The 21,924-nt window shown below is 36.4% G+C and overlaps 1 pseudogene; it reads left to right on the forward strand.

Annotated features, from left to right (window-relative positions):
• Positions 1-20,605: 20,605 nt before the first annotated feature.
• On the forward strand, positions 20,606-21,695 carry LOC114363679 (zinc finger BED domain-containing protein 4-like; annotated as a pseudogene).
• The last annotated feature ends 229 nt before the right edge of the window (positions 21,696-21,924 follow it).

The following is a 21,924-nucleotide window of genomic DNA, read 5'->3' on the forward strand; positions in this document are numbered from 1 at the left end:
CCAACACAAAAATAATTTTACAAATCGGACCAGTCGTTTCTGATAATATTAGCGCGTTCAATCAAACAAATCCTTTAGCTTTTTAATATAAAGTAGATAGATGAATCTTTGTTGTCATGAAAAATACTTATTGAATAACTTTTGTTTATTATAGCTACTTACTATAATACTTTCTCTTATAACTTGTCCATCAAGTGATACTTAAGTTCGCGCGAGCAAACTTTACCAATTTCGCAAATAAGATAAAATATATTGAAACAGTCACTGACCTGTCTGAGTGATCTCTAGATTGTTTTGCGATCGTAGTCAAAGATATCAAACTTATATACTTTTAAAGATATTTACATATTTGTTACCTAAAACAATTTTAAGAAACATATAAACAAAATGCAAGCAACTGGATGAGGGCAGCGCAGGACCGGTCCTTGTGAAAATCCTTGAAGGAGGCCTTTGTCCAGCAGTGGACGGCATTTGGCCGAAACAAACGAAACAAAATACGTACGTAAATAATGAACATCAAGCTGTAAGCTAATATACTGAACTGTCCTATCCATGACATTGACAGCGGGGTGCCACCGTATATACCGGATCGCTGGTTCCGAGTTTTGCCATGTTGGAAACCATATAGTTGAACTATGGTAGCGCCCCCCTGTCATTGAGTTTGGTGGGACAGTTAAGCGTGGGTCACCTATACTATTCGTTTGCTAGATTAATAAAGGTAATTTAGGGCATAAGTATGTACTTAATTAACTTTAAAAAAAAATAAAACCGACTTCAAATACGTGAACACAAAAAAAACTAAAAATTGAAAATATTGGGTATAAAAAAGTTCATCCCCAATTTTCCACCCTTGGGGGTGAAATATTTTCTTCAAATTCGCATGAAACCACCCTTTTGATAATACCTATTCAACAAAAAAATAATCGTTCAAATTGATTTATAATCGGCGGAGATATTGCGTATAAAAAAGTTCATCCCCAATTTTCCACNTTTTTTAAAATGTATTTTTTTTTTTTGATAATTTACATTGTAAAAAAATATTTAAAATTAAGAACCAAAGTTAATAAAGAGAATAATAATAAATACACTTTATTGCACACCAAACAAATAACATAACAGAAAGAAAAGGTAACTTATAACAGGAATTTTGTTTTCATAGGGGTCACTTAAAATTAGGGATTGATGGTGAAAACGGGCATGTATCTATCAAAAGTCTGACAAATTCCATACATAAAACACCGGTTATAGTTATAGTCACGGTTAAAATAAGGTGGTGCAACTTAGCCTAAATGTCCAAACTGATATGCATGCGGGCGAAGCGAAGAGAGTTATTATACGAGTAAGCTTTTGGAATATCATTGTCTTAAACGATCTCCATTTATGTCGTTATTTTAATAATTAAAGTATATAGAATTATAGATCGTTAGGATTTCTACTCAAGGCTCCTTTAAACGTTAGTTTTTCCCCACAATGTCAAGTGCTCGCAATAATTAAAGTGCAGCAATGCCACTAACCTAGGGCACGATTGGCGTTCACCAGCCCAACAACAGCCGGCGATTTGAATTATCGACCCGGCGGCGTGGCGACGGCCGTCAGTGTTAGGGTTGACAAAATGGAATCATTATCAGCCGGGCTAGGATGCGCGCCGTGATATACTCTTATCGACACAAAATGCAAAATCGATAAAATGTCGTGATAACTGCTTATCGCGGCGCGCATCCTAGGCCTACAGATTATTATTACTGACGGGATTGCTACCATGTACCTACCTTAATTTTGAGTTTCCGATATTTCGGCACTGTTGCAAGTACAAGTCACGGAGTAACTGAAAAACGTGTGGGTGAGATCATGTCAGTAATAATAATTTTGTTAGTGACCATGAAAGTTTAAAACAATATATCATTATCAGACATTTTTACATTGTTAGAATTTAGAGGTGTCAATAGCTCGATGGTGTCGACATCGGGCTGCTAACTTGAGAGTAGACCGCAATTGATCCCCGTGCTTAACTAAATTTACGAGAGTATTCTTAGCTCTGATTCAATAAAATCTGTTCTGCCGTTTGAAGATCATCTGCTTTACTTTATGTACTTGTTGGCACTTTAGAACTTTTGTAAGCCTTTCAAGCAGCTTATCTATACTAATATTATAAATGCGAAAGTAACTCTCTCTCTGTCTGTCTGTCTGCTTTCACGCCTAAACCACTGAAACAATTTTGATTAAATTTGGCATAGAGAAAGTTTTTCTGTGACAGACAAAATTCCACGCGGGCGAGGCCGCGGGCGGAAAGCTAGTTATAAATAAATGAATGTAGTCTTTCAAGTCCTGCAAATCGAGACAAAAGATAATAATCATCTGTGGAGTCATATTATGAGACCGGTTGGGGATTGATGGGTTATGATCAAAGATACCTGTGAAGATCCGAATATCTAACACTGAAAGTAATACTCTGTGTCAGATCTACTCAACATTGACAAGCCCATTGTTGTCTAAGTGCTAGCCCTATTCTTAGTCAACAAGACGTGTCGCGCCGGAGCGGCGCCGCCAGTCTGCAACCTGCTTGNATGTATGTTTATATCGTACCCTACCAACCGTCAATCTAGAAGTCATTGGAGGAGGCATATGTTCAGCAGTTGAGGTCCTACGGCTAAAATGATGATGATATCGTACCCATAGCATATGCTTTGTTTAGTTTATGACTGGATACCGCAGTATGTAATGTCCAAGGATATTTATCTCGTTTTATGAAGCCCTAGCCACTGCCTTTGGAGTGGCCATGGGGAAAAATTGCGCACGAAACTCGTACACCTTCGTCAGCCTTTATAACAGGAAATACAATTCACAGGATACGTTACTCTCATAAGTGCCAGCTGTAAGCCATAAAGTCCATGTGCTCTTGTCATTTATTTTGTTTATGTAGGTATCCTTTAGTCATAAGGATATTCATGTGCAATCTTATATCTTTTATTATTATTTACGTAAAAGTTACACGCCCGTATTCACAAACATTACTATGAGGTCTCACTGTGCGCGTGGAAGCACAGGGTGACACACGAACCAATCACAGAGCTCTATTTAACGATGTGCGTTCGATTTGCTGCTTCACATATGCAAGGATTGTTTGTTAATACGGGCGACAGTGTTGTGCCACGAATGGTGAGAAGTTTTTGCGACTGTATCGATGCAGCATCGCGATTCCGCGACTTCATGCGTTCGGACGCGGTATCGGAATCGCACGTTTTGGCGACTGCTATCGCTGCGTCGAGCTTCCGAAAAGCGTCTAAAACCACGTTTGGCGTTTTAAATGTGTGGTTCCTGCATTCAGCTTCTAAAAAGCAGCTAAATCGCCGATCGCCGATGATTTAAGTAGCATGTGTGCTGTGGCTCCTAATCATAATTTGAATAGAAATATAAGGTACTGTTTTTATAGAACTTCTTCTATGAAATACCAACATCCATTTTATTTTAAATCAACCCTGTTGGTAGTTTATTGAGTTAGTGGAATCAAATTCACACGCGCGGGTTTTAATATTGCCGTTAATTGAATTACAGTTTTGGGTCAACGTTATTATTCGGCCCGGGATAGTTGCGAAGTTTGGTTTGTTTTCGGTTTTCAGTTTTGATTTGCTTTCAGTTGTCTTTTTGTTCACGTTAAAGAGTATTGCAGGAATAACTCCTGAATTAACTATCGTGCTTGATGTGAATTTGTGATTAATGGTATTATTGTTTATGAATTATACTATAAAACTTTATAGTTTACACTTTTTATTATAAAAGTGCCTAAATTTTAAGTGAGCCATTTGAAAACAAAATTCCTGTTATGTTTTAAGTTTCCACTTCAAAATTAGGGATTGATGGTGAAAACAGGCATGAATCTGTTTCTCTATTACCTAAACATGTTAAAACCACGGAAAAGTAAATTATTAATTTGAGACCTTAACAGCAAAGAGTTATTTTCTCTATGGGACAAGGGGCGTGAAAGTTTATGGGGTCTCTCTCATTTCTCAAGTTTCCGATGTGAAAAGTCATTGTTTTGCTTTTGACAATATTAAGTGTCTGTATCTATCAAAAGTCTATTAAACTCCATACATAAAACGCCGGTTATGGTTATAATCACGGTTGAAATAATGTGGTGCAACTTAGCCTAAGTGAAGAGAGTTATTATACGAGTAAGCTTTTCGAATATCATTGTCTTAAACGATCTCCATTTATGTCGTCATTATAATTAAAGTATTTAGAGCGGTTGGAACTCTACTCAAGGCTCCTTTAAACGTTAGTTTTTCCCCACAATGTCAAGTGCTCGCAATAATTAAAGTGCAGCAATGCCACTAACCTAGGGCACGATTGGCGTTCACCAGTCTAACAACAGCCGGCGATTTGAATTATCGACCCGGCGGCGTGGCGACGGCCGTCAGTGTTAGGGTTGACGACATGGAATCATTATCAGCCGGGCTAGGATGCGCGCCGTGATATACTCTTATCGACACAAAATGCAAAATCGATAAAATGTCGTGATAACTGCTTATCGCGGCGCGCATCCTAGGCCTACAGATTATTATTACTGACGGGATTGCTACCATGTACCTACCTTAATTTTGTGTTTCCGATATTTCGGCACTGTTGCAAGTACAAGTCACGGAGTAACTGAGAAAACGTGTGGGTGAGATCCCGTCAGTAATAATAATTTTGTTAGTGACCATGAAAGTTTAAAATAATATATCATTATCAGATATTTTTACATCGCTAGAATTTAGAGGTGTTAATAGCTCGAAGGTGTCGACATCTGGCTGCTAACTTGAGAGTTGACCGCTAGTTCGATCCCCGTGCTTAGCTTAATTTTGTTTACGAAAGTGTTTTAGCTCTTGATTCAATAAATCTGTTTTGCCGTTTGAAGATCATCCGTTTTACTTTGTACTTACTTGTTGGCGATTTGGAACTTTAGTAAGCCTTCAAGCTGCTTATTATAAGTAAATAATGTAGCCTTTCAAGCACTGCGAATCGAGACACAATAGATAAAATAATATCTGCAGTCATATGCGACCGCTTGGGGGTTGATGGGTTAAGATCAAAGAAACCTCTACATTTTTGTGAAGTTCCGAATATCTAACACTGAAAGCAATACTCTGTGTCAGATCTACTCAACATTGACAAGCCCATTGTTGTCTAAGTGCTAGCCCTATTCTTAGTCAACAAGACGTGTCGCGCCGGAGCGGCGCCGCCAGTCTGCGACCTGCTTGAAGGAGATGAGATGTTTGTATAACTAGTCCATCAAAAAAGTATTAACAAACATTTATAATAACTATTAAGGATCACGACGATGGGCGTCAAGCGACCACGTTCTGTATCTAGCATAAAAAACTTTCGTCTTCGAATCGTTTGCGTATTTGACAAAATTCGATACTCAACCTTCGAATTAAACGATAACGTGACAATTTTAATTCTCAAAATAATTTTCGTGCAACCATTTCTCATACTAAGTTCACTTTACGACACATTCACAAGGGCGCTGTTGTAGTTTTTGTACTAAATCTTTCAATGGCGATTCGAATACGCAAACGATTCGAACTCAAAAGTTTTTCGTGCTAGTCGTACGTAAAGTAAAGTGTTAAAAATGAACGATATTTTACTGACTTGTGTTGGTAAGCTACATAATACGGGCACAAATTGCAAGTAGGTAAGAATCAATGCTATGTTAGATTAAGAGTAATAAATAAATAATTAACTTTTAAAAAAAATAAAACCGACTTCAAATGCGTGAACACAAAAAAAACTAAAAAAATTGAAAATATTGCGTATAAAAAAGTTCATCCCCAATTTTCCACCCTTGGGGGTTGTTTTTTCTATTATTAAATTTAAATGGGACCACCCTTGAGGTATTACCTATACGACGAAAAAAGATTTGTTCAAATCGGTTCATAATTGGCGGAGTTATCGCGTGACAAACATAGAAAAAAAACATACGGGTCGAATTGAGAACCTCCTCCTTTTTTTGAAGTCGGTTGAAAATACACTTTAGTTTGAAGTATTTCTCATTAACTCATTACCGTCATAAAAAAATTTGAAGAAAACAACTTGAACAATGTTTAAAATATTTTTCGTCCCGATATTTTCTTTTAAATTAATTAGTTGTCACGAAATTAAGTGGACAAAAAATAAGTCAGTAACAGGGCCGGGCTCAGCTGTATTAGCGGGACAGAGTAATTAAATCTTCGAGTTTATTACGAACTTGGGTAACTTAATAAGGTCGGCGACTGAACTTGAGATCGCTAGCTAAACAAATCATTATCAGTAACAGGACCGGGCTCAGCTGTATTAGCGGGACAGAGTAATTAAATCTTCGAGTTTATTACGAACTTGGGTTACTTAATAAGGTCGTGGGCTGAACTTGAGATCGCCAGTCTAAACAAATCATTATTTAATTCGTGAGGAGTTTTTACCTAACTGCGCCAAAATATAAGAACTGCTATACCGAACATAATAAAAAACATTCAGGGCAGATACGTACCACCCTAGACTGCATACTCTCACTTAACACCAGGTGCGATTGCGGTCAAATACTTACCTGCCTTGTTCTGCATAAAAAACTATCACAAATTGAATTGAATTGATTTATGCGATAACGTTCACTCTGATATCTCTGCTTCAATAAGCTCCACAATAAATTCTCCAAGCCAGCGACACTTCTACTATACACGTCTTTCATCTCCAGCTCATAAACTGTCAAATAGTCAATAAATCTCGTTACCGACTCTAGCGGAGCACTAAGTCACCTATTGACGTCCTGACACGCTATTACCAGCCATCGCCAGCGAGCGACATATTGCTAATCCGGCCCTGGTTTTGTCGGACGCTCATGCAATTCATTGTGGGCGATTTATTGTATGTGGCAGTCATTTCTGTTGCGTTGAGTTAAGGAGTTAGTAGAGGATTTGTTTGTTAATATGGCACGTCATCTGTCTACCTTGTAGGTGGATAGCAAGTCGTCTGTCCAACTTGTAGGTCGTATGTCTCACGCTGTGATTTTCGGCACGTAGCCTCCACTTCAGAACCTTCGGCAATACAAACTGAAAAGGGCAAAAAGAAAAAAAAAACATCTTTATTGAGAATTTACTGCCAAAGTTTTTGCTGTAGGATATGTACCTACCTATTTTCAATAACAACTGATTTTCGCGTTGATTTCAATAACATTGTTCGTGTTATTGAAAAAGCATTGATTTTGTAATTAAAGCGTTATTGAAATATCACTGCTCTTTCTGGTCATTGTTTCGTAGCACGCTACGAGATTCGTAGCTGTTTTCGTAGCAAGTGCGTGCTACAACTCATATAACTGTCGTAGTCGCACAATAGTCGGCTATCAAATCAATGGATATTAATGAAGTAACTACATAATTATTGTAATCTGCTATTGATATGACTTATCAAGAAAATGGTCAAAGTTAAAAAAATGTTCTATTTATTTAATACTAGCGGCCACCCGCGACTTCGTACGCGTGGATCCTGTTTTACCCCCTTCATCTATCTTACGCGGTTTAGATTTTTTCATACAAATGTTTTTTCCCGATAACTCCCGTTCCCGTGGGAATTTTGCAATATCCTGTTGTAACTAAGCTTTAAGTTTACTAAGGTACCTGCATGCCAAATTTCAAGCGTCTAACTTAAGCGATTTAGATTTTTCATACAAAAGGATTTTCCCGCTAATTCCCGTTTCCGTGAGAATTCCTAAGTAGGTATACTATAACCTGCCTAGGAGTATGAAGAATAAGTGTACCAAGTTTCGTTAAAATCCGTCGAGTAGTTTTTGTTTCTATAAGGAACATACAGACAGACAGACAGACAGATAAAAATTTTACTGATTGCGTTTTTGGCATCAGTATCGATCACTAATCACCCCCTGATAGTTATTTTGAAAATATATTTCATGTACAGAATTGACCTCTCTACAGATTTATTATAAGTATAGATTACTCCAATTTGTTTATTTATTGATGTACGTTTGAATTAAAATGCCCTTAAGTTTGATAATACCATTGTATCTGGGCGTACCTATCTACAATATTACTTAGTGTGAAAATGTTAGCAAGCATTCCTGAAATACTGGATTATTCTTATTTTATCTTTAGCATTTTACTCTAAATTGCGAGTGTAAAAACATAAAAATGAATAGTAAAACCGTACTAAAATTGTAATTACCACTACATTCAACCGTTGAATAAAAATAATCTACATTTTAATGGCCTAAGATAATACTGTAATTCTCGTGTTCAGCTCCAGAACCCCATTTGACGGAGCCCGCATAATTTTGTAGTTGCAACTAATTCTGGAGCCTTAAAACTGGAATTTTTAAAGCAGCTTACAGTAATAAAACGTACAACTTTAATGGTTACTATAGTTATCATTTTAATAATATTTAGGCCATTTATTTTTTACAGATGGGATTCGAACCCACTAACTTTTGCTTATCTTCTACAGCAACTTTTACCCTTGCTTTGAAGACATCAGAGAAATCATTTACTAAGGCTGAGTTGCAGCACTTTTTTGGACTGGAAAATAACGGTAACTATAACGATGTTTTTTGTATGGATTGTACAATGATGATGATTGATCAATGTTAAAGTAAGACAGTGCAACCCAGCCTAAGTCAAAATTTTATGGACTTTTATACAGGTAACATTAAAATGGTAAAGTAATTATTCGCTCCCTAATCCCTCTGCAAATAATTTCACAAACGCCCTTTCAAGTCAAATCTAGCGATTTTAATAACATTTTTCTTTTTGCTTTTTTGTATGCAAATAGTATGAATACATTTTCAACTTTAGTCTTTTTAAAGGGGGCTACTAATTATATAAAAATGCCTCTGTCCAACTGTGTACGAGATTATACTTGTCTCTGTTCACTGATCTAATTACACCAAAGGCGCCAATTAGGCGCGCAGCTGAAGCCTCAAAGGATATGATCAAAGTTCGGCATTGGATTTAGATTGAGTTGAGTTGAGGGTGCATGTCTTGAACATATAGAGTGATTTCAAACGGTAATACTCTTGATGGATATACGAGTATTATAATGAATCTCTGACTAACAATCGTATTTAGGGTTTTCACACAGAAATTGTCACGTGAACATCGTAGAGAATGTGATCAATACGCCATGTGAATGTCACGCTTCCACTCTGATTTATCTAATATCCTTTGAACTCTGTTTTAAAATGATATTTCCATACTAAACATCACTTTAAAACAGGGTTCAACTATGTTTTAACTTTTATTAAAATGGGGATCACAGACATTTGCTGTGGTGAAGACAGTAGCATCTACTTTAGAGCGCTGAGGTGGTAGAAGGAATTTATCATTTGCACTCACCAGGATGGCACCACTGTAGAGTCATGTCAATCGCCAGTGTTGCCAACTCTGAAGTACTATAAAAACGATAGCCATCATTAGACGTACGGGAATTAGCTACTACGTAATAAATGGGAGCAAAATAAAAACTGTCTCTACTTGTAAAAAAATATCATCTTTAACGAAGGTCAAAATTTGATAATACTACAACATATTTTTCTAGTATCTTACTCATTAGTTTTATTATCAAGTATTTTTCGAATGGTTTCCAAGAACAAAATACACGTAATCTACTCAATTAGAATCATTACGGATCGCTGGAGACTTAAAAAGTTATATTATTAAGGCTGGAATTAAAAAAATACGTACAACTACGAAAAAGTGTATCGGCGTTGTAGATTTCCTAGAAAAATACGAATTAACGAAAGGGAACTAAATTATTCTTCAATTGTCTGGCTCACAGTAATAAGTGACGCTCAGACTTTGTAGGTTAATCTTTATGAGCTTCTTTTTTGACGATTGTAGCGTCTTATTAGCTCATCTGGATTGTCGTGAATGAATCTTAAACATTCAATGCTATTTAGGGTAATCTTCATAGATTACCCTCATGGGTTATGAGTTTTGTTATTATTACACACTTCTGTCTTAACTCCCGTGTTCACAAAAGATATACTCGCTTAAGTGATGAAGTAAATCGAATTCACAGCGTTGAATAGAGCTCTGTGATTGGTTCGTGTGTCATCCTGTGCGTCCACGCGCACTGTGAGACCTCATAGCAATGTTTGTGAATACGGGCGTAAAAGTCTCTTCGCTTCTCAAATATGGGAAGTTCTTAACTAACGGGTTTTCCCAGGAAAATCCTGGAGCCGGTATTAACAGTTGAGAGGTTCATGAGAATTTATTACATCGTAAGTATATATTTAGAAATAAGAATATTGAAACTTTATCCTTATTTCCTTACTAGCGGCCGCCCGCGACTTCGTACGCGTGGATCCCGTTTTACCCCCTTCATCTATCTTACGCGGTTTAGATTTTTTCATACAAATGTTTTTTCCCGCTAACTCCCGTTCCCGTGGGAATTTTGCAATATCCTGTTGTAACTAAGCTTTAAGTTTACTAAGGTACCTGCATGCCAAATTTCAAGCGTCTGTCTTACGCGGTTTAGATTTTTTCATACAAATGTTTTTTCCCGCTAACTCCCCTTCCCGTGGGAGTTTTGCAATATCCTGTTGTAACTAAGCTCTAAGTTTACTAAGGTACCTGCATGCCAAATTTCAAGAGTCTTTCTTATGCGGTTTATTTTTTTTCATACAAATGTTTTTTCCCACTTACTCCCGTTCCCGTAGGAATTTTGCAATATCCTGTTGTAACTAAGCTTTAAGTTTACTAAGGTACCTGCATGCCAAATTTCAAGCGTCTAACTTAAGCGGTTTAGATTTTTCATACAAATGATTTTCCCGCTAATTCCCGTTCCCGTGGGAATTCCTAAGTATCCTATAACCTGCCCAGGAGTATGAAGAATAATTGTACCAAGTTTCGTTAAAATCCGTGTAACAAACATAGAAAAAAAAACATACGGGTCGAATTGAGAACCTCCTCCTTGTTTGAAGTCGGTTGAAAATTAAAGATTAAGAAAGTGGAGCGATGGCGTGATGCAGGCCATTACTGCTATCGATGTAGCCTGACCTAGAATTAGTTTTACGTTTTTTACTACAGTTAAACTATAAATCATGATTTGAATATACAAGAAAACATAACCCTCCTTCAAGCGCAGTCGGGTGAAAGGAGCCACACCGGCCGTATATTATTAGACCGTACTTAAATCTATTATATTTTTCGTTTCATACATCAGAACTTACTTAAAGAATTGAATATGGAAAAGTCATGTTTTCTTTACGTAAATCGATTAAGTTAGTAATTCTGATTCGCTCCTATAAAAGTTAATCCCATCAAAAACAACACTTGTCAAAAAACCAAGTCTCGCAACTCAGTTGTTCTACGGTAAAAAGTTGTGAGTTCCATGTAATAACAAGGCCAAGTCAATATATTTATGTAAAACGTTAAAGATTTCCTGGCCTGGACTTGGTATTACATGGATCTCACAACTTTTTACGGTAGAACAACTGAGTTGCGAGACTTGGTTTTTTTGACAAGTATTGTTTTTGATGGGATCTCATTTCTTTTTGTATTTTGTAGACAGCAGTTATGTATCTAGAAAACTGAACCAAAATTGAAAAATTTTACTCGACTTGGCGGTTGCACTACCGTGCCCCCAAATATCATTTCTTTTTGTATTTTGTAGACAGCAGTTATGTATCTAGAAAACTGGACCGAAACTGAAAAATTTTACTCGACTTGGCGGTTGCACTACCGTGCCCCCAAATATTTTAGTTTTTCCTTGATTCATACACCAAACACTACTTATATTCCAAATTTGAAGCTTCTAGGTCTGCTAGAAGTGCCTTAGAGTTTTGATGATCGGTGAGTCAGTGAGTGACAAAATTAAGTAACTTTGAGCCGTTATAATTCTTAAACTACTGGTTCAAATTGAATTGTCTACCTCATTTTCTTTGTGTTGACGTAAATGATTCTGCCATCCTGGCTTTAAAAATCTATTTCCATCATTTATTTTAGAGTGTAGTAATTTATCTATCGCCCTGCGTGATCGAATCAGAAATGAGGAGAACCAAAGTGACCGACATAACTCACAGAATTGATAAAATCAAGTGGCAGTGGGCGGGGCACAAAGCTCGTAGAGACGATGACGGTTGGAGCAGAAAAGTTCTCGAGTGAAACGGGCTGAAAGACGTAGCGTAAGCATGCCTCCTACTAGGTGGACCGACGATCTGGTAAAGGACGCGGGAAGAGCCTGGAAGCGGGCAGCGCAGGACCGTGCATTGTGGAAAACCCTGGAGGAGGCCTTTGTCCAGCAGTGGACGTCAGGCTTAATTTTCATTAGCTATGCAGGCATTGTAAAGACACGGTATATTTAAAATTTCATTCAATTTGAACCAGTAGTTTAAGAATTATAACGGGTCAAAGTTACTTAATTTTGTCACTCACTGACTNCCATCGAGACTTGGCTAGTTTTTTACAGAATGTTTTTGGTGGGATATTACTTAGTGTGAAAATGTTAGCACTAATTCCTGAAATACTGGATTATTGTTATTTTATCTTTAGCGTTTTACTCTAAATTGCGAGTGTGAAACATACAAATGGATAGTGAAACCGTACTAAAATTGTAATTACCACTACATTCAACCGTTGAATAAAAATAATCTACATTTTAATGGCCTAAGATAATACTGTAATTCTCGTGTTCAGCTCCAGAACCCCATTTGACGGAGCCCGCATAATTTTGTAGTTGGAACTAATTCTGGAACCTTACAACTGGAATTTTTAAAGCAGCTTACAGTAATAAAACGTACAACTTTAATGGTTACTCATCATTTTAATAATATTTAGGGCATACTTTTGCTGATGGGATTCGAACCCACTAACTTTTGCTTATCTTCTACAGCAACTTTTACCCTTGCTTTGAAGACATCAGAGAAATCATTTACTAAGGCTGAGTTGCAGCACTTTTTTGGACTGGAAAATAACGGTAACTATAACGATGTTTTTTGTATGGATTGTACAATGATGATGATTGATCAATGTTAAAGTAAGACAGTGCAACCCAGCCTAAGTCAAAATTTTGTGGACTTTTATACAGTTAACATTAAAATGGTAAAGTAATTATTTGCTCCCTAATCCCTCTGCAAATAATTTCATAAACGCCCTTTCAAGTCAAATCTAGCGATTTTAATAACATTTTTCTTTTTGCTTTTTTGTATGCAAATAATATGAATATACCTATTTTCAAATTTTATCTTCTTTTAAAGGGGGAGTACTAATGCTATTAAATGCCTCTGTCCAACTGTGTACGAGATTATACTTGTCTCTGTTCACTGATCTAATTACACCAAAGGCGCCAATTAGGCGCGCAGCTGAAGTCTCAAAGGGTATGATCAAAGTTCGGCATTGGATTTAGATTGAGTTGAGGCGAGGGTGCATGTCTTGAACATATAGAGTGAGTTCAAACGGTAATACTCTTGATGGATTATAATGAATCTCTGGCTAACAATCGTATTTCGGTTGAATTTAACACAGAAGTTGTCACGTTTACATCACGTAGAGAATGTGATCGATACGCCATGTGAATTTCACGCTTCCTCTCTTATTTATCTTATTTATCGTTTTAGCGCTCACCAGCTGGCGTCACTGTAGAGTAAGGTCATATAATTTTTTTTAAAGATTATAAGCAATTTGTATTGCACAAATTACTAATAGTCCCGTTAGCCTCTCGTGTTAAGCTAAATAGGCTTGTGTTACGAGTGGGCTCACTACAATAGTCGAGCGGCGGTGGGATTCAAACCCGCGTTCCTCGGATCTCAAGTCGGCCACTCCGAACCATTCACCGTTCGGCTATATTTGCTAGTGGCGAAGACAGTAGCACCTACTTTAGAACGCTGAAGCGGTAGGAAGATTATCACATTTGCACTTACCAGGATGGCGCCACTGTAGAGAAGGATCTTGTCAACCGCCAATGGTGCCTAAAAATTATAGCCTTTAGACGTACGGGAATCAGCTACTGCGTAAAAAGATGACAAAATAAAAACTGTTCCAATATCAAGCTTGTAAAAAATATCATCTTTAACGAAGGTCAAAATTTGATAATACTACAACATATTTTTCTAGTATCTTACTCATTAGTTTTGTTTTCATGTACTTTTCGAATAGATTCCAAGAACAAAATACACGTAATCTACTCAATTAGAATCATTACGGATCGCTGGAGACTGAAAAAGTTATATTATTAAGGCTGGAGTAAATAAAATTACGTACAACTACGAAAAAGTATATCGGCTTTGTAGATTTCCTGGAAAAATGCGAACTAACGAAAGGGAACTAAATTATTCTTCAATTGTCTGGCTCACAGTAATAAGTGAGGCTCAGACTTTGTAAGTTAATCTTTCTGAGCTACTTTCTTGACGATTTTAACGTCATTATTAGCTCCTCTGGATTGTCGTGAATGATTGTAAACTTTCAATGTTATTAAGGTAATCTAGGAGGGATATGAGTTTTGCTATTATCACACACTTCTATCTTAAGTCTCTTCGCCTCTCAAAGGCAGGTTTTTCTTAAATAACGGGTTTTCCCAGGAAAATCCTGGAGCCGGTATTAGCCAGAGTTCAGAGGTTCATGATAATTTATAATATCATAGGTAAAGATTTAGAATTAAGAATATTGAAACTTTATCCTTATTTCCTTATTATTGCTTGTTCCAGGTATGATGACTGCCGTGTAGCTGCTAGAATTCAAATAACTCTGGTAAAAACCTAAGTAGAACTGTCATTTCAATAATTTTTCGTAAGTTATATCTTTACAAATTGTAGATATTTAACGCTTTTTTCAGACTTTGCAATAACTTTTTACTGAAATATAATATGCAGTCTAAATTTCATATATTTTCTGAGAATGCTTATACACTCGTGGTTCAAAACATGTTAATGCGAAGTTTTGAAATTTTCAAATACTGTTGACATTCTTATAAGCTTTTTCTCTTTAAAATTTTATTGCTATAAAGAGGCTTTACAAGGAAAAAGTAAAGATTAAGAAAGTGGAGCGATGGCGTGATGCAGGCTATTACTGCTATCGATGTAGCCTGACCTAGAATTTGTTGGCCGCATTTGTTTTATGTTTTTTACTGCAGTTAAACTTTAAATCATGATTTTGAATACACAAGAAAACATAACCCTCCTTCTGGCGCAGTCGGGTAAAAGGAGCCACACCGGCTGTATATTATTAGTCCGTACTTAAATCTAATCTAAAAGTAATATATTTTTCGTTTCATACATCAGAACTTACTTAAATAATTAAATATGAAAATAATCAATGTTTTCTTTACGTAAATCGATTAAGTTAGTAATTCTGATTCGCCCCTAAAAAAATTAATACTCATAACAAAATCTCAAAACTCGATCACCATTTTCTACCTCATGTTCTTTGAGTTGACGTAAATAATTCTAACATCTTGGCTATAAAAAATCTATTTCCATCATTTATTTTATAGTGATTATTATTTTATTTCTAATGACATCATAACTATATATTTGACACTAATTGAAATTGAATTAATATGTTTAGACGACCAATACTGCTGGAATTTATTTACTTTTTATTTTTTTATTTATTTTTTGTTTTTAGGTGCGCGTGTAACGCTCGGAACAATATGGTATGAACTAAATTGTCGAATCGCGCGCAATCAATCATTCGATTGCACAAACCGGTTTTGCGGGCGTCGAGACACTCAACAACGCGTAACAATGTCACTCTTTACGAATATTACACATTAACACAATTACTACACACACACCTATACAAACAGTTTTATCTTTTTATTAGTATTCTTTTCATTAGTATTCTTAATAAACGTAGTCATATCATCCTTACCGATTTCCCGCCTTTTGTATTTATCTGTGCACTAATATTACTATTTATGTATGTTTATCTAGACAATTTTGTGCAGCTTTTTTATTTTTTATTTTATTTTACCAATGGTCCGTGACCCTCACTCGGCATGGGGCACACTGAAAACCAGCGCCGTTGCCTTCGTCACCGTGGGTCACGGCATATGCTGAGTGGGGTCCCGTTGCAGTGGGCATCTGGTTGGTGAATGGGTGGCACTGCTCAGTTTACTCTTGTTTTTATTTTTTCTTCTTTTATTATTATGTGCCACTGTCATGTCTATGTAATTGCCTGTATTTGTGTGATGTCGACTGTAATAAATGTATCTTTCTTTCTTTCTTTCTTAGTACTTCATCTATCGCCCTGCGTGATCGAATCAGAAATGAGGAGATCCGCAGGAGAACCAAAGTGATCGACATAGCTCCCAGAATTGCTGAAATCAAGTGGCAGTGGGCGGGGCACATAGCTCGTAGAGACGATGACCGTTGGAGCAGAAAAGTTCTCGAGTGGCGACCACGGGCTGGAAGACGTAGCGTGGGCAGGCCTCCTACTAGGTGGACCGACGATCTGGTAAAGGACGCGGGAAGAGCCTGGAAGCGGGCAGCGCAGGACCGTGCATTGTGGAAAACCTTGGAGGAGGCCTTTGTCCAGCAGTGGACGTCATTTGGCTGAAACGAATGAACGAACTTTATCTATACCCTATAATTAAAGTAACGAGTTAGACCGTCGGCCAGCTCCACCGCGGCCTCTAATTATTAATTATAAATGACGGGACTTTGTAGTCATACCAATAATTTCGCGTCCATTCGGCAAAGACTGCCTCCATTTTGTGGTTTGGTTGTCAAGTTTTGTGGCTCAATTCATTAATTGAGACCAAGTATTTAATTTAACTTTCCTATTTAATTTTGTCTTTGTAATTATTTAAATTAATCGGACATATTTAATAATCGAAGTGGGATAAAACATGTAATAAATAATCAGAAAAAAATACAAGCCTTTGTCCAGCAGTGGACGTCATTTAGCTAAAACGAACAAGAAGTGATAACATAACAGGTACATTGAACTCACCAGAAGCGTTTTCGATTCCCATTTGCATGTTCTGGTGTGCTCTACATAAAATTCGCGGTATTTTATACAGTTGACAGAACAATTACAAACGGCTCGACATAACACAGCACACCTAAAAGGCAAAATGAATAATAAATGCCAGTTTCGCGCCCAGTATGTAAAATAATAAGCCATTTTAAATACAATTCACAATGGTTTCGGGTTTCAACCTATCGAATGGTTTCAAATTACGCGGATTCCTGTGCAGCGTGAATTCAATATAGGAATTTTATTTTTTATACTTGAGCGAGTTCATACGTACATGATAAAAATTGTTTGTGAAACTCGAGCCTCGGAAAAGCAGTTGGAAAATATTTCCCGTTAATTTAAAATGTTTTCTTGGTACGTTCTGTTTGGCTGGAAATAAATTGGATGTTTGCCGAAGAAAAATAGAGTAAAAGTAATATTCAGTAATAAAAAGCGCCGTATGAAGTGGGATATGAAATATGCGTCACTCTTAATTTTTATTACACTTTACCGTGTCAACTTTTCACGCCATCTTTTTACGACGTGTGTTATACATACACACGTGGAATGAACATAATTTTACTTTGAGAACACAAATGATACAAATTTATCTACGAGACTATACTATTGATTGACTTGCGTTTGACCGTGTCAATGTCCGTGTTGACGTTCATGATAATATCTGGAAGAAAAGCCATAGGCACAAGCTAATTTTTTAGTGTCAACTTGTTTGGTGGCTGTTTAAAGCAGATACGCTACTTATGGTGTAGAAAGAAAGAAAGAAAAATATTTATTTATTTCATACAAAGACACAATGGTAGAGTTAACAAACAATTTCTATGTAATTGAACCAAAATGGCAACAACACAACATTTGTCTGACTCTAAACTAAACCCAGTTACTCTAAACTAAAGCTATTGTTCTGTGGACGCCATCGTTAACAGAGCATCGCCAGGTCCATTGCAGGTAACAACAGGCATTCCGTTGGTAACAAATGTTCACGAGCATTTAAACCTGTCATATGGACATAGGTCTGACGTTTCCAACCTGCAATCCTGAAACTGTGAAGTAAAACTACATTAAAGTTTTAATAGAAAACATTGCTGTGGACAGCGTAATACCAGCGTGGATTTTTCTTGTGCTCTGCTACAATATTATTGCAAATTAAACTGGCTGTCAGACATAATTACGTTTGCAACAAGACAGTGAAGGTATAAATAAATAAATAAATATCCTTGGACATTTTACTACATTGCGCCGCTAGCCCCAAACTAAGCAAAGCTTGCACTATGGGTACTAGACAACGGATATTAAACATACTTAAATACTTTTTTTTTGTAAATACATACATATCTATATACAGGGTGTTACTTTGCATTCTTGCCATATTTACAGAGGTTACTATATTACTGATACTGAACACAAATCCGTAAAAAAATAATGCCCGAACAATTTTTTTTTTAATCTTGAGTATTTTATTTTATCGACAATGTGTTAAACACACCACTAATTATCGTAACGCATGCACATCACTTGTTGGCGATGGCGATGGAGACTTTTTTACTTTTTATTGTATTTTTAAATATCTATTGCAATCTATTGTCTTTAAAATGTCTTTTTGACACTTGTAAAAAACTGAGAAATCCATCAAACACAAATCACGTTATAAATAATACAAAAATGACTGAAGTGTATTCAATAACGAATAATTTAATCAAAATGGTGCTTGGAGTGTCTGCAAGACGTCTTAGACGAAATGCTTGATGACGTACCCTTAGCGTTACACCAAATGCTCTAATACCAGCAAGATGGTGCTCCCCCACAATAAGGACGTCAAGTGCGCGAATAATACGTTTGGTGAACAGTGGATTGGACGAGGGGTCCAGTAGCTTGGCCACCACGAAAGTCGTGTTAGTTACTTCGCTTATAACTCAAGAACGGCTGAACCGATTTAGCTGAAAATTGTCAGGGAGGTAGTTTAGAGCCAGGAGAAGGACATAGGATACTTTTTATCCCGTTCGAAATTAAAAAAAAAGTCTGTTTATTTATTGCCATTAAGGCGGAACAAAGTTCGCCGGGTCAGCTAGTTATACATAGAAAACACCCGTATAGCGCAGTAATATTATTACCTAAGTTCATTTTCGCAGACAATGTAGCATTGATATATCTTTCGTTTAATAATTGAAAGTACAAATAAGATTTCATGCAAACATGTATTTAGAAGTGTAAAACCGATCTTTCAAATGCTACTTACAGAAAATAAATGATTTTTTTAGGTACATGTATATCATGATGATTAGTCAATTGTGGTTAGATTACTAAGCAAACATAGATTATAACATAGAGATCTAGAGAGATGCCAAATAATGCGCTGAGTTCGAAACTCAGTGTCGCATAAGAAATTCACACACACAAAGTATTCAAAATAATGTGCTCATTATCCAATGCGATATCAGTACTCAACGTTCGAATAATCTTTAGTACTACTACGCAAGCAATGTAAACTATTAACATTATGACGTCGCTGCTGTCATTATTTCATACACGAGAAATACCTATGTTCTGTTTTTGGGCATAATTACTGCGCCACCGGCCCCGCCCCCTTGGCTCATCTCCCTTTAGTTTCTGTGATCTGTGGATTATAACTTAGCCAGAAACTTAGCTTGTGAAAGTGGATTGATTGTTGGTATGTATCGTATATAAGCATTAATTAAAATGTATTTTTCACAAGTACCTACTTAGTAAAGTTCTATGGACGGTTTTTAAGTGAAAGATCACTGCATATTTTTTATATACAGTGGTTCTAGTTTTTCAACCGACTTCAAAAAAAGGAGGAGGTTCTCAATTCGACCCGTATGTTTTTTTTTTTTTTTTTTTTTTCTATGTTTGTTACGCGATAACTCCGCCAATTATGAACCGATTTGAACAAATCTTTTTTCAGCGTATAGGTAATACCTCAAGGGTGGTCCCATTTAAATTTAATAATAAAAAAAACAACCCCCAAGGGTGGAAAATTGGGGATGAACATTTTTATACGCAATATCTCCGCCGATTATACATGTCACCTTGCATGTCAGTCTATTGTTGTCAAAGTGTAAACAAACTTTATTTTAAATGTTTGCAATTGATTATGTGAATTAAATTGCTAAAATATTTTTATAGTCGTGAAAGAAAAGTGGTTCACGATGTGTTAATGTATTTGTCGAAGAGAAATACTAAGGGTTCGGACAATATTTTCATTGAATAATGTTTCCGACAAAGGTTGTCAAATTGACTGACATGTTTATCGTATAGTACAGTCCACTATGAAAATTAGCTGTAGTCTGTTTCAACTACTTATTTTAATGTTTTTTGTCACTTTCTAAGTTTTGAATTTTATGGAATTGGGAAAGAAGTACCGAGCTTGAAGGGTTCATGAGCAGACATTGCAGTTGAATATTCAAGTTCTGAATTTGATTATTGATGAATAATAAAATAAATCCTACTAGCTCGATTGATGGTTTCATTTAATTTATTTAAACCAGGTTACCTTTAATAATATTTTTCGTTAATTTATGAAAATATCAAATTAGCCCGTAATCCTGAATCCTGATACATAAATTTAGCCTATTAATTTAACACATGTACGACTGTACTCAGTGTTGCACTATCAAATGCTATTGAAGCGCCTCTATGCCAGGGTTTTTATGTTCCTGGTCAGGCTAAACCATGTTTTGCACACACTGAATTTGGTGGCACAAAATTCTATGCAACAGTGTACTGAGCTGCGAAACTTGATAACTAAAGTCAAAGATATTGTGACATGGTTCAAACAGAGCAATATAGCCAGTAACAGAATTACGTAATGCAACCCAGAAAGAAACTAAATTGATACAAGAGGTTCCAACCAGATGGAATAGTACATATTATATGATTTAAAGATTTTTGGACCTTCGCACTATCGTTAATAACATAATCATTCGGCATAAAAATGCACCACCGATGCTTACTGCGTCAGAACTCTCAATTCTTTCTTCGGTTTTACAAGTTCTGCGACCGATCGAAGCTGCAACTAAGGAAGTGTCAGGGGATAAGTATTGCACTAGTAGCAAGGTAATACCACTTATCCATTGCCTTCTTTTGAAAGTTAAAACACTCAGACTCGTAGAATCTCTTGTCAAAGAATTATAGTCATTGGTTCTTAAAGAAATTGACAAGAGAATGGGTGTTATAGAGAGAGTGACTCCTCTCGCCATAGCCACGATATTAGATCCGAGGTTTAAAAAAATGCATTTTACCCACTTGCTTGCTCTTCAGCTGCGGCAAAAGTCAAAGAATTTGTGAAAACTACAATACAAAATGAGGCCGCGGTGGAATCTGATTCTTCAGATCATTCTGACAAACCAGAAGATAACTTTTCTTTATGGGATAATCACCACAAATTGGTACACAAGAGCTGGAAAACGGCGAAGTCTGACGATACTATTTCTGCAGAGCTGTCTATTTACTTGCGTAGTCAAGTAGGAAGACTTAATGAGAACCCATTGGAAATATGGAACGATCTGAAGATTCAACTTCCTAAACTTAATAAAATTTGCATACAAATACTTGACCATGGTGGGAACGTCAGTACCGTCTGAGCGTTTATTTTCTAAAGCAGCTCAAATCGTCACTCAGCAATGAAACAGACTGAAAGGAAAACGTTTAAATAAGCTTTTGTTTTTGCAAAGTTTTCCAAAAGAACATTTTATAAGTCTTATTGTTACACATTGCCATATATTTTTTTTAATAAATGACTACTGCATGAAAAGTATTTCTTTTTTATTTTAGTAACATNTACATCGATGTATTGAAAACATCGATGTTTACAATGCGATACATCGAATGGATCCGATGTTTTGAAAAGCTATTGAAATACTCGATGTATCGATGTTTTCTCATAAAACATCGACTTAATGGAGTCAATAATGGTAACCAGCTGATCATTGTACAAGTACATCTATTACTGTTCAGTAGCTCTGATTTA

The sequence above is a fragment of the Ostrinia furnacalis genome, unplaced genomic scaffold (genome assembly GCF_004193835.3).
Source record: "Ostrinia furnacalis isolate ACB-3 unplaced genomic scaffold, ASM419383v2 OfSCF7194, whole genome shotgun sequence".
NCBI classification, from domain to species: Eukaryota; Metazoa; Arthropoda; class Insecta; order Lepidoptera; family Crambidae; genus Ostrinia; species Ostrinia furnacalis.